This window comes from Siphateles boraxobius, unplaced genomic scaffold, assembly GCF_051911475.1.
Source record: "Siphateles boraxobius isolate OS27281-9 unplaced genomic scaffold, OSU_SipBor_1 33, whole genome shotgun sequence".
Lineage (NCBI taxonomy): Eukaryota > Metazoa > Chordata > Actinopteri > Cypriniformes > Leuciscidae > Siphateles > Siphateles boraxobius.
The window spans coordinates 10,218,805-10,233,341 of record NW_027508953.1 but is presented as its reverse complement, the minus strand read 5'-3'; the positions used below and the strand labels follow the sequence as shown (position 1 = coordinate 10,233,341).

General features: G+C 38.3%; 1 protein-coding gene and 1 pseudogene across 2 annotated transcripts in view; both read left to right on the top strand.

Moving 5' to 3' along the window:
* The first annotated feature begins 5,503 nt into the window (after window positions 1-5,503).
* LOC143701490 (uncharacterized) lies at window positions 5,504-12,703 on the top strand (annotated as a pseudogene).
* The window catches only part of osbpl3a (oxysterol binding protein-like 3a), a 30,687-nt gene continuing 24,093 nt past the window's right edge, over window positions 7,944-14,537 (top strand). Inside the window, exon 1 of one of the 2 annotated variants that reach the window (XM_077195439.1) lies at window positions 7,944-8,965. The gene's annotated coding sequence lies outside the window, so the exon portion shown is untranslated. The remainder of the gene's footprint in view (window positions 8,966-14,537) is intronic. The other variant, XM_077195440.1, reaches the window with a different exon arrangement.

Below are 14,537 nucleotides of genomic sequence, written 5' to 3'. Positions count from 1 at the left end.
GGAAAGCGCATGAAATCTGTGTTTTGGGCACAGCAGGTAGATTTTTTTTTCTCTCCCAGAAATGTATATAACTTAAACTAAGCATTGCATGAAATGTGTCAAGGTAAATGTGAAAGGATGAAAGACCTATTGACATTTATTTTGTTTCTTACAGTGGATTATGAAAAGGCAAGATATAAAGCCAAAATGGCAGAAACAAATCTAATTGTAGCCAGTGAACCTGAAGAATTAGATCGCAGTCAGCGGTCAAGACAGTAAGTGTTGTTCTATTGCTTTTACTGTCTAGTACATTTATGCAAATTAGGTTAAATATTAAACATAAATTATAGTGCTGGTGCATTCTAAGTTATAAATGTTGTGAACAAGATCCTGAAAGCAAACTATTACTATATCTAAAATAGTATGAGCCAGTTATTTAGTATGAGCCAGCTGTTTATGTGTGTTAAAATGCATTCTTGGATTGTTTTTCCTCATTTTGTGCAGACCTACCAAACGCTACATTGATCTCGAGCCTGAACCTGCTCCACTGAAAAGGCAGAGACAATCACAAACAGTCACAGCTGCAGTCGTACACCAGCCACCAGTTCCACCATCACCCATGGGTTTGCCACCTTCTGGTCATAACTCTCTGGTTACTCTGTCTCCAAGCCACCTTCCACCCCCGAGTCGCCTTCCACCAGCGAGTCACCTTCAACCAGCGAGTCACCTTCAACCAGCGAGTCACCTTCCACCAGCGAGTCACCTTCCACCAGCGAGTCACCTTCCACCAGCGAGTCGCCTTCAACCAGCGAGTCACCTTCAACCAGCGAGTCACCTTCCACCAGCGAGTCACCTTCAACCAGCGAGTCACCTTCAACCAGCGAGTCACCTTCCACCAGCGAGTCGCCTTCAACCAGCGAGTCGCCTTCAACCAGCGAGTCACCTTCAACCAGCGAGTCACCTTCCACCAGCGAGTCGCCTTCAACTTTCACCTGAGGTCCACCTTCCACTTGCAAGCCGTCCTTCACCTGCAGCCTTCCCCCTTCCTGTGAGGAACTCTCTATCAGCAGGTATGTTTAGTAGACTGTAAAAAGGCTTACACCTCTCTAGCCTTGGAAGCAAAAGTTATTTTTATTCTTTGTGGCTACATCTTGTAATGATGGTTATACAATAAGAGTTGGTTCTTGATAGAAGAACTCAATGTTAATATCCATTTCTTTCTTATTAGGCTAGGCCTTACATTACCTAATTATATGAGGATTTTGTCTGTAATGTATTGTCTGTGGATTTTATTGTTTCATTTGTAGAGATGCACACTAGGCCTATTCTGATTTCCGGTTTTTCATTGAGTTTGACCTGCAATACCTATTTTAGCCGATTCCGATTTCATTTTTTCTAACCACTTTACAGCACACACAAATATTTATTTTCTATCTTTTCTTTAATAGAACATTTTGCATATAACATTTTTTTAACAGATAATCGCTATAATGCAACTGAATGATTAAAAATAAGCTTAAATGCGTGTATCTTCTATAAATATTTTTATTATTCATTTTATTTTCAGACATACTCCAGTTTTTGTTAAAACTCACTACACATGTTTATTCTGTGCATTTTGAGCAAATAGAAAATAAAATAAGAAATAATTCAAATAGAAATAATTTCTATTTTGTCTATCGAAAGGGTGCTTTCACTTTAATTGAGCTAACGGGGCAGCACAGCAAAAACTAGACTCAGTGCCGAAACCCACTTCACTGCTTCACTGCACGCACGTGACGCTCACGCTCTGCTCATGCTGCCGTTGTGAATGCACTCATTGGTTAACATGCACTCCAAAAAAATATGCGCCGCTCACGCTTGCGGTGTGAAACTGCTGTGATGCTGATGCTAAGCGATGGTAATCATGAGTGCATTTGACTGGCATAAAATCGGCATATGGACTGACCGGCCGGTCGCCGGCCATGGCCGATCACGGGAAAATCGGCCCATTCCGGTCAATCTGTGCATCTCTATTCATTAGCCCATTTAATATTTTCACCTATTACAGATACAATAGTATTTTAATAACATTAGTTATCATGTATTTGTGTAAAGGCTATGTATTATAGTACTATAGTATAGTACAGAGAAAGTGACACAGAAAGCCACAAAGGCTGTTCAGACTGCAGGCATTAATGCTCAATTCCGATTTATTGCCAGATCCGATTTATTGCCAGACTGACTGACTGACTGACTGATTTTTTAAATGTGGCCTGCATGCGCAAAAGAGTAAATGACGTAAATCGATTTTATAGCCTATTATTCTGCTAAAACGGTCTCTGTGCTCAGTTTTAATTGTTTTCTTCCTTTTCAGGTATTGATAGATATTTAGTCAGTACACTAGAGGAGATTAAGGACAGGCTGACTATGCTGGAGAGAACAGTGGCAAATAGCTCTCGATCAAGCACAAAAGAGGTCACATTGCCTGATGACGTCATATTACCCCTCCAAAGCTACCAGGACATGGATATCTTGGAGCAAAAAATGGAAGATCATCAATGTCGGAAAGATTTGGTATGTCAACAGTAGCTCTTCTCAAGACCAATTACTTTGAACTAGCATTGACCGAGCCTCTGGCTCTAACTATATGGACAAAAGTATGCAATTACACCCTCAAGAACTTAAATGGCATGCCATTCAAGTCTATATGCATTAACATGGACTTGGTCCCCCCTTTGCAGTTGCAATAACTTTCGCTCTTCTGGGAAGGATTTTCACAAGGTTGTGGGGTGTCAGTGGTATTTTATGCTCATACATCCACAAGAGTTTTTGTGAAAGTCAAAAAAATATTATTTAACAATTTCGTCTTAAGTGTTGGAATGCGCACCGAATAAAGTAATTTCTTCTACGTTGAAATTATTTTAAATGATTACATTTTCATATTTGTATGCAGAAACAAAAATTGATCGACATGCTCAGGGTTAAGAGAGTGACAGCAGAATATCTCGCTTAACTTCATCATACAACCGGGGAATTGCCGCTTCTGTTAAAAACTTTTATGCTTATTTAAGACATAACCAACTGTGTTTAGAGGATACTTACCAAAAAAAAAAGCAGGATGTGCAGTATATTGAAAAGAAATATTAAAAGTGCGATAAGTCGGGAAAGAGAACGGAATTCTTTGCACATGCTCCGAGCGCAACACAGACAAGCATAGCCTTTGTCTTCCGTTGTGCTCCTAAATGGCCAAATAAACACAAAAATTTATCAAAATGCCAAGTCGAGTATTCACGTAAACACAGTAGATGTAAGTACTGTGTGCATTCTCTCTTTCTCTCTCTCTCTCTCTCTCTCTCTCTCTCTCTCTCTCTCTCTCTCTCTCTCTCTCTCTCTCTCTCTCTCTCTCTCACATGCAGACAGAGAGGATTTATGTTCATCAACCACAGTCACAGTGAAAGCCCTTCGCAATTAATACGTATTGAAACTTTATTGTTTGCTGTATATTTGTTTGTTTTTAGTTGTCTATCTATGGACCTAATAATTAGCTGCTGTTGACATTTTATTGAAAAATCCCTTTTTAATTTGTGTATGTTCCTTCCTGTTAGACTGCCTATCTAGGAACCATTGGTGGGTGTAATGTCCAGGTAGCAACTAGGAGAATATTGACAACATTGATTGGCCATTCTTTAGCCACTCAATTGAACTGGAATGGCTCAAACCAAAAGAGACCTTTTCAGAGCCTGAGGCTAAAGAGGGTTGTAACAGGTAAGCATGTGGTATTAGAAATGGCATGTATTAATTACTTCCCATACACCATGTTGTCTCATGCCTATTTGCTTTTCAGAGGCTGTAAGAAAATGTTCCTTTCAGCCAAGTCCTCGTGATTCCGAAATTGAGAGTGAGATAAAGGTGTGGCTGCGGAATTCAAGAGACAGAGCGGGTGGACGAAAGGAGCGGTACCACCGTCTGCTGACTAGTCAAGAGACCTCGGGGGAAGAGTGAACTTTGCCAATGAATGATTAGCACACCAAACTTTTTTTTATTTTTTCAGCAAAGGTATTTTTATGTTTATTTGAATTATTTTTATATTTGTATGGATGATTTTTAGTCCCTTTCAGAGTGTTAAATTACCTTTATTAACCTGTATTGACCTGAATTGAATGTTTTATATTTTGTATTTAATAAATACATTGATTTGAAATCCCTTTGACTACTGTACATTTTTGTGGTGACTGCATTCATTTCAGATGTATAGAATAATTGTTTTTCCCAAAGACTTATAGTTATAGTAGCCGAAAAGTATTTATAGTGAAACAGATTAATTTTGAAAAAAATAAAATTAAAATAAATAATTGTGAACAAGATCTTTTGTTTTAGTTGAATAGTGCCCTGTGTGTGCGGGCCCTGTGTGGGCTTAGTGAGGGCTTCCTGGGGGCTAAGGGAGGGCTGCCCATGCAGGGCCAACGTTCTGCGGGCCCTGTGTGTGCGGGCCCTGTGTGGGCTTAGTGAGGGCTTCCTGAGGGCTAAGTGAGGGCTGCCCATGCAGGGCCAACGTTTTGCCAATGAGCAAATTCTCATGGGCCCTGCGCTAGCAGCCTGCTGGGGGCCCTTAGGCTAGCCCTAAGTGGGCCCGGAAAGGGCCAGTGCGGGCTTGTTTGCAGGGTAATCTCGCCTATCGCTCCAGTGTGCAACCTGCATTTTACGTGGGATTGCTTCTCCAACGCAATGGAGGTGCGTGTCATCCACACAGCTCGCGCTGCCAAACGCTGCTCTTCCTGCATGAACTCCACCACCGCAGCGGCGTCATGATGTGAGTGAGCATATATTTTTAATCACAATTTATGTTCCTTCTTATTAGGCTAAAGTTAATCATTTGGTGTCGACAAACGCGCCGGCGCGATTTGCTGATTATTTCTTCACATAGCAGCAAAATATAATGAACGTAATAGTAATAATAATCCTGGAAAAAATTACCTCAAAATGACTGAATATAAGAATAATCGGATGCCGATCGCGATGCGGGAGTCAAGACCGCAGTTTGAGCTGGTGTCCACAGACAATTCACCCTCCTCCACTTCAGGTGAAGGTGGGGGAGAAAAGTTCTCGACTTCAAATGACTGCTCTGTTGCATACTTGCGTCACTCCATTTTAGCTAGTTTGACAGCAGCTGTCACTGCGGGTCTCAGGTGCACGCCCCCCCCCCTCCGCTCAGCCCCGCCCTCGGTTCGTCCCCTCTATCTCCGCTGGGCTCTGCCCACTTTTCCAGCACTTTTCAAATATTGCCAGTGGGTGGAGTCAGGCTTTGACCAGGGGTTTAGTTACCCTTTAATTCGCATTGTTTTATAACGGTGTTCATGGATTAGCTATCCTGCGTTTTATTTTAGAGAAGTAATTTCCTGTCGGGTTTTACTCCAGTGAATATTTATTTTTGAAAATCAATTTCTGTAGTAACATATAGGACTAGGCTACTATAAAGTTGTCCAAGCTATCCTCTCTTTTTTCAGATCCATCTGTTGTGACCATTTTCCTTTATGACATAAAAATGGGAGAAGACATGGCAAAAGGAAAGAAGATCTTTGTGCAGAAATGCTCTCAGAGTCACACAGTTGAGGCTGGTGGCAAGCACAAAGTTGGCCCAAAAAAATTAAAAGGCAACAAAGTGACTGAGAATGTGTAAGTGATTTCACTTTTTCACTGCATGTGAACATTCTTTAAAATTCTTTCAATTTAGATCATAGCCATTTCTATCACTGACCTTGACAAGCAGGTATAGTTGCATATGGATAAGTGTGTATGCTTTCAGTTTGTGACCACATTGGCCTACTGTGTATTAATAAACCATCCATTATGTGGAACATTTTAATTCACTTCAGACTAATAAAATTAGATAAAACCAAGAAAAGTTATTTTAGCATTGCTTTGGTTTATTTTGGTATTGTTTGGGAGGAAGACACTCTTATGGAGTAATCCAAAGAGGTACATTCCAAGGACCATGAGGATTTTCGCTGGGGATCCGTAGGAATCAGAAAAGAGTTGATCTGATAAAATATTTGAAGAAATTCACACCATTTTAAAACATGTTTTCTGTAACACATTTTGCAAACATACAATATAAATATTTTATTAATAACAAATAATTATCATAAATTAACAGATATTAATTAATATGAATAAATACATTTTAATAATCCATTTTTAATGATTTAGCCTACTCTCGAATCGGACCTAACACTACTCCTATTCACCACCAGAGTTCGCTGTTTTATCAGAAGTAGTTTATGTTTACTGTACAACTGCCCAGTGTTTATCTAGTCCAGTTTCCCAACCCTGTTCCTAGAGGCACACCAACACTACACATTTTTGAACTCTTCAAATAAAAACACGCCTGTTTTCAACTCATCTCATTAGTACAGATTCCAAAACCAGAAATATATGGGTCAGATAAGGGAGACATCCAAAATGTGTAGTGTTGATGTGCCTCCATCAGGAGCAGGGTTTGGAAACACTGATCTAGTCTGGTGGGTAGTAACTGATAACATGTAATCTGGATTAGGCAGTTAGATAAAAAAAATTAAAAAATGTGTACTTGTAATTAGATTATATTATGTTTTAAAATACTCATAATCAGACTACAATTACTTTTTTTATCGACAGTGATGCTATCTTTTTTTTCTTCTTTTTTTTTTTTTTGCTTCTCCCTAATCGTAATCTTTTTCCATATTTTAAAAATTCCTTTCTTAAAAAAAAAGCATTTCATTTATATGCATTCCGAAGATCTTCTAGTTTTGTCAAACTGCACACACACAGCCACTAGATGGCTGGCTAAATTACATCACCTCTATTCACAATAATCCTTTCACTTTTAAGGAGTGTTTTCTCAGCAATGCAACATTAATATTGAATAAACTTCTGATTAACACGTTTATTATTTTGTGAATTATCACTCAGTGAATCATTTAACCATATTGCTATGTCTCTGTCTTAGAACTGTCATGCTCAGCTTTGTACATTTATAAAACTTAAAGTTTACAAACTGAGTTTTCAATGTTTTTACTATTTTATGTAATGCAGCCATCTGATAAAATTCCACACATTTGCCTATATGTAAAGGAGCCTGTGTTGCTGATGCTTTGTGTTTAGCATTATGTTTGTAAAATGTAACTTGTTGTTTTAGGGCTTTTTAGAGTAAAAAACTGGTGCCTGATTTGGTAAAATGGGGCAGAGTGAAGGAAGATGTTTATGCTCATAATCTACAGTCAGTTTAATAATATAATAAAACAATATAAACAAAATATAAATACACTATAAACACTTGTGCGTATTTTACCGTGTGTCTTCTATTGTTTTCATGTGTCAACCACTTAATAAAAACATAAATCAGAGAATGAATGCTGAATAGTAGATCTTTTAAGGGAAGAATTTCAAATTTTCCAAAATACTATTTTAATTCTCTTGAGATGACCCCTCTAAATAAAGCTGGGTGTTCGGAGAAGTTTGTCAATAATGATTTCACTTTCCAATGGAATTGACTTAACTTCTACAATGGCATAATGACTAATATTACTATTATAGACAATTAGGCAAGTAAAAGGTGGCAAATAAGAAATGTACCAGAGAAATCATCTATTGTGTCATATTTTCCGTATGCTGTTCTTGTTGCCCGCTGTCATGGGAAAGCACTATTGTTTCAGTGCTTGCAGACTTTTCCCAGAGCTGACTGTTTGACGTCACTCACACTTCATTGTTTAAAGTTTTGCACTCTGGTGGTATCTGTGAATGGGTTTATGTGTCTATCTTCTAAAACATACCTGAGTCAAGTTCAGTGGTTTGGTGAATTCCGATGTAGGGAGGATTCCCTCTTTAGCGTAGATGGGTGTTGGCAATGAACTAAAACCTACGTTGTTAAGGCAACCCTGGGATGACATGCAAAGAAGCAGATTTGTCTAGCAACATAAATTAATCATAGAACCATACTGATGTTTAGTGAATGGGAGATGGATTCCCTCTTCCATATACATTATAACTTTTGTTACTCTCACAGATCAGGTGGTTATTCTCCAGGATAGATAGATAGATAGATAGATAGATAGATAGATAGATAGATAGATAGATAGATAGATAGATAGATAGATAGATAGATAGATAGATAGATAGATCTCTAATTCAATTCTTACTAATCATAATTATATTACAGAGTTCTAATTGTAATAGTTACAAGTAAGAATTGTACTGTAGAGCTCTCTGATTAAAAATGAATGGAAGTCAATAGAGACGACTACTAAAAATTCAATAGTAGTTATCTGTAATTGTGATGGTTACTTTAGTTAACCTAGCTAATAATTGAATTAGAGAGCTCTAGCCAAGAATCGAATTAGATAGCTCTCTGACTGTAATTGTCAGGCTACTTGTAAGAATTGAATTGTAGAGCTGTCTAATTTAATTCTTAGTTAGTACAAATAAAATTATGACGAGTTACGCTGGGAACATTTTAAGCTAAAACGGCTTGCCACACAGGCTAGCTCTACCTGGGCGTAGGCTACCTGAATTACGTAATGGTCTCTGTTGTGTTTCGAAATGCAGTCTCTGGATAGGGCGACATGCTAACTCTTCTGTGGATTTTCATTTGCTTCCTACACGTCAATTATCATGATGTCCCACCCCCTCTTCCTCGCCTCACCGCGGAACTCAAAACACAGCCCGAGGTTCAAACCTGAGCTGGAAACACTAAACTTAAAACTTGCGGTCGCCGTCGCCTCCACCTTCCCCTTCACTCTCGGATTACAGCGGTGCGTCACGGACATTTCGCTCGCGATAATCTTCTCTGAAGCGAAGTTACCTAAGATCTGACTTCGGCAGGTAGAACAACAGGGATGGTGAACCCGGTGTCAGCCACTTGGTCCAAAGTATAAATGTGCTGATAAGGCGATTTTATAAGTGGACCGTCGGTGACACGACGACAGAGCCGCCGCCGCGCCACGCTGTCATTCTCTACCTGGCAACTGTGGTAGGCACTGAGTTTGTGTTCATTTTACACAGGGAGACATTTTATATGTATTTAAATGATAAAATAAATCCTAGCTTGTTGTAAGAGAAGTAAGTTATTGTAATCGATTCATAGCCACTTTTACCTTGTGCTAAACCTCCCTTTGACATTCAGTGAATGTACACATCCAACACATAAATATAAGTGTGTTTTGTTAACTCAGCCTCGATAGCCAATCAACGTTTGTTTTTAGTGTCTTTTGCTTTGGAAACCCTAAAAACTTCCTGTCCTCATCATGGATAGACTGACTCATCGATGAGCCTAAGTTTACACAGTGTTTCCTTTACTAAATCTTTTTCTCTTACTTTTTAAGGCACCGCACGGTTTTTACATTGCGTTGAGAGGTCTTAGATTTTTGAAGTCCTCGGTCACAATTCACTTTCATTTGTATGGAGTCCTAGTCGTTTACATTGTGAATGATCAGTCGTAGGCACATTGCGTTGCTGTGGCAACAGAAAAAGAACCCGTATTGCTTACGACGGCGCCACGAATGCAAATATTTTATGCAATGCGTCCTTTTATTCACATTCCTTGTAGTTTTGTTGTTGTTTATTTATTATTAGAGACCTGGGGACATCGTCAAATGTGGCTCCCTATCATTATATTAAAGTGACTTTATTGTAGTGTGTGACATTAATGTAGCTAAGTTCAATTTTAGGTGGTTTTAAAATGATTAATTACTTAAAGAGAGTTTCCCCAAAATTGAAACGTCTGTCATCATTTACCATTATGTTGTTTCTGTATGGTTTTATTTCTTCTGTGAAGGCAAAATGAGATATTAGGCAGAATGTAAGGGACTGACACCTTCAGTCACACTTCATTTTCATTGCATTTTATTTCTTCATACAATGACAGTGAAAGGTTCCTGAGCTGCCTAACATTGTAATCCACCTTAAGGTTGTGTGCCATAAAAGCAATTATTGTGTTGCATTCTCCTTTGACACTTAATTTTATGTAGTTTTTATTTATTTGTTAGACAAGGAGGAACATTGTCATATTGTCGTGTCAATCACTGTGGTTTAGTGGAACTTTCATGGTGGTTTTAAGTGGTTTGAAATTACTTGTGTGGCATATGAGCTGTTTTAATAGGTTTTTCCCAAATGTACTCATGCACAATCTTGTGATAAAACAAACTGGTGTATTTTACAGCCACACAAGACCTTTTATAATATAATACATGGCTGTGGCCTTCTTTCCGAGTTGAAAGATATAGATCTCAAGTGGCATTCGAGGAAGTGAAGGAGACTCAAATTAAAAGTAGTCAAATTGGCTCTTCATTGTTGGCCTTTGACACAATATGGTGCATGATTGGGCTGTGCGATTAATCGTAATTGATTTTTGACTTTGGCTTCTAAGGATTATGAAAACAAAATAGGCTAATCGAGGTAAAATTATTATTGTGCTACTGCCGCATTCCGTCCAACGCACCTTCCTTTCCACAGCGGTGCGCTTTCGTTCCTCCCTAAAAGCACCAACTTAACATCCATTGCAGCCAAATAAGTGAGTATTGTAAATGAAGTTTACTGTTGCTAAACTGCGGGACGTGTTTGATATTAAACAGTGTTATTAAAAAATGCATTAAGCAGTAAAAGAGTAACTATTCCCCAGGCAGCTTTCTGTGAGCGCGCTCCGAGTCGGAGCCAAATGTGGATATCAAATGGGCTTCGTACACGCACCTAAATGCGTACACAAAAATTGTCAAAATCCCTTTTTGGAGATCATTCATGTAAACACAGTGGGTTATGTCTTAAGTAAATGTGCAAAGTTTAGAAAGAAGAATACACGTGCAACAGGATCCTTGCATTAGCTCTTAAAGATAGGGAGGGCAAAACTTTTTAGTAACACTTTTTGTTATACTGGTTGAAACTGTCTTAACATCCTGATAGCAATCAATAATAGAAGTGGAATCAAAGAAATAAAAAAGTACATAGGCTATATCCTCTGTAGAAGTCTCTGGACCAAAAAAAGGCCACTCTTTCGCTGGAACTAGACTCGCGTACGGCCGTTAACCGGAAGCCAGTGATTATAGTTTATAAAGTTAAAAAATATGGATATTTTTCTTACAAAAATGCATCGCTTCACTTCAGAAGGCCTTTATTAATAATTCCCTGAACCATATGGATTACTTTTATGATGGATTGATGTGCTTTTTGGAGCTAAGTTGAGGCTGTCGTGTAGGGCTGCACGATATTGAAGAAATTTGCGATATGCGATGACTCATTAAATAATTCGATATGCGATATGATAATGCTTAAAGTGTGTAAAATAAACTTAAATTATATTTAAAATTATATAACCTACATACGTGTTTCACATTCTTTTTGTGACAAGAAAACATCCCTACAACTTCTGAAAGTGAACAGCAGTGTTTTACTGTAGCATAAGAAGTGTTATTTTAACATCAGTGTCAACCAGGGGGTTTAGGGTTTCAGGAAGGCCTACATTAGGTTTAGTTAACAACAGAAACGGAATAATCAAATGTAAAAAAAAAAAACCTCTGCTTAGTTTTCACTGTATGAATTAAATGTATCCTGATTCTTGTTAAAGCTACATAAGTTATTTAGCCAAGAGCAGTGAGTGATTTTCTCTTTGTCTTTTGTTCATGACCCCAGTTATTGCAAGCCGTTGCGATATGCATATCGCAATATATATATATACATTTGCGATATTTCGATCATTTCGATATATTGTGCAGCCCTACGTACTTATTCATTTTGTTAATAAAGCCGTCTTATTCGTTTTGTTATTAAAAGTTAGGCTATATGTTTTACGTTTGTCATTGTACTGTTTTGTTGATGGGTTTTTCATTAAGAATAATAATGAACGAAAAATTCACAGCCTTTGCCATGACACTCAAAATTGAGCTCAGGTGCATCCTGTTTCCACTGATCATCCTTGATGTTCCTACAACTTGATTGGAGTCCACCTGTGGGAAATTCAGTTGATTGGACATGATTTGGAAAGGCACACACCTTTCTATATAAGGTCCCACAGTTAACAGTGCATGTCAGAGCACAAACCAAGCCATAAAATCCAAGGAATTGTCTGTAGACATACGAGACAGGATTGTATCGAGGCACAGACCTGGGCATTTTTGCAGCATTGAAGGTCCCAATGAACAGATCATCCATAAATGGAAGAAGTTTGGAACCACCAGGACTCTTCCTAGAGCTGGCTGCCCGGCCAAGCTGAGCAATCGGGGGAGAAAGGCCTTCGTCAGGGAGGTGACCAAGAACCTGATGGTCACTCTGACAGGGCTCCAGCATTTCTCTGTGGAAAGAGGAGAATCTTCTAGAAGAACAACCACTGCGGCACATCACCAATCAGGTATGTATGGTAGAGTGGCCAGACGGAATCCGTTCCTCAGTAAAAGGCACATGAAAGCCTGCCTGGAGTTTGTTAAAAGGCACTTGAAGGAATCTCAGACCATGAGAAACAAAATTCTCTGGTCTGATGAAAGAAAGTTGAACTCTTTGGCCTGAATGTCAAACATCATGTCTGGAGGAAACCAGGCACCGCTCATCACCTGGCCAATACCATCCCTCCAGTGAAGCGTGGCGGTGGCAGCATCATGCTGTGGGGATGTTTTTCAGCGGCAGGGACTGGGAGATGGTTCATCTTCCAACAGGACAAAGACCCTTACCACACAGCCAAAATAACAAAGGAGTGGCTACGGGACAACTCTGTGAATGTCCTTGAGTGGCCCAGCCAGAGCCCCAGACTTGAACCCTGTTGGATGCTCCCCATCCAACCTGATGGAGTTTTAGAGGTTCTGCAAAGAATAGGAGAAACTGCCCAAGCATAGGTGTGCCAAGCTTGTAGCATAATACTCAAAAAGACTTGAGGCTGTAATTGGTGCCAAACGTGCTTCAACAAAGTATTGAGCAGAGGCTGTGAATAGTTATGTACTTTTTTTTAATGAATTTGCAAAGATTTCAAACAAGCTTCTTTCAAGTTGTCATTACGGGGTATTGTTTGTAGAATTGAGGAAACTAATGACTTTAATCCATTTTGGAATAAGGCTGTAAAAATGGCAAAATGTGGGAAAAGTGAAGCGCTGTGAATACTTTCCAGATGCACTGTATGAATACTGTTAGTACATCTTCCTGCAAAACTTAAGACATTGTTTATTTAAGTTGTATTATTTTTGTTCTATTGTATTTATTTGTTCTTATTGTATTGCTGACTGTTTACTTGTCTTATGTAATTATTTTGAGGACATTTCTTACGTTAGTTAACCTAGTATTAGTTAATTCGATAATTGTGTCAATTGTGAAATTTCACTGATATTTAAAATGACTCCTATTGTAAAATACGACTTAGGCTAGATCATATAGCCCACTAATAATTGTGTTAAATAATAGTTGTTTCAATATTGATCAAAAAGAATCGTTATTGTGATTTTTGCCATTATTGAGCAGCCCTAATACATGAGTAGTCCAATATCTTACCAATATACTTTATTTGGTTAGCGTTCATTGCTCCTGTGAGATAATGCTTACTCAATCATGTGACTGAAGCATTTTTCAAACACATCAAGCCAAGGGTTATGTTGGTTTTTCGCTCGACATCGCTTACTTGGTTTAACTGCACTTTTCATTGTACGCTCACCCACAATAAACTGCTCATTGTTCATTAAGTCAAACAACCTTTACTCCTTTTGATCTATCCTCAGATGATTCTGTATTTCTCATAACTGTATTTCGATATGCTTCTGTGCCCTTGTTCCCACAGCCCTAAACCTACAGCCCATTTACTGCAATGACTATTTTATGTGGTGTTAATGATTGACATGTATTATACAGGTCTCATATTTTGTGCGTGTTTGTGTTTTCACATACCATAAATGTCAGTATAGATTAGACAATGTCAGTCCATTGGTTTTTGTTGTTTGGCATTACAACTAACGCTGATCATACTGTGTCGGCGTTGTCTGTTTACATCATAGGTTACTCACCCTCATGAGACAAAGCAACCTGTGCTCAATGTCAAACAGAGTGTACCAATCTACCACAGGGATCAGGGACGTCAGGATGTTCGCTAACAGTATATTGATGCTCACTTATTTCAAACCTTTTTTTTATTTTCTTAACCAAAAAGTGAAGAACCAAAATAACTTTGCTTGTGAGTATCAGTGCCTTAAAATGGAAAGTCCTGGCTCAGAAATCTGATTTATATAAGTTTGGGGCCCATAAGATTTTTTTTTTTATTCTATTTTTATTCAGCAAAGATGCATTAAAGTAATCAAAGGTGACAGTAAATACTTTTGTTTCAAATAAATTCTGCTTATTTGAACGTTCTATTCTAATCCTGAGAAAGAATTAATTACAGTTTCTGCAAAAATATTAAGCAGCACAAATATTTACAACATTGTTAATAATAAGAGCACCACATCAGCATATAAGAATTTCTTTGTATGCACCTCTCTTTATTATTTTCTAAAATGAATGAAGCATGCAATACAAAATTTAAATAAAGAATAAACGTAACCAAAGAAGAAAGAACACATCCCCTCTCTCCCAAGAGCCATATA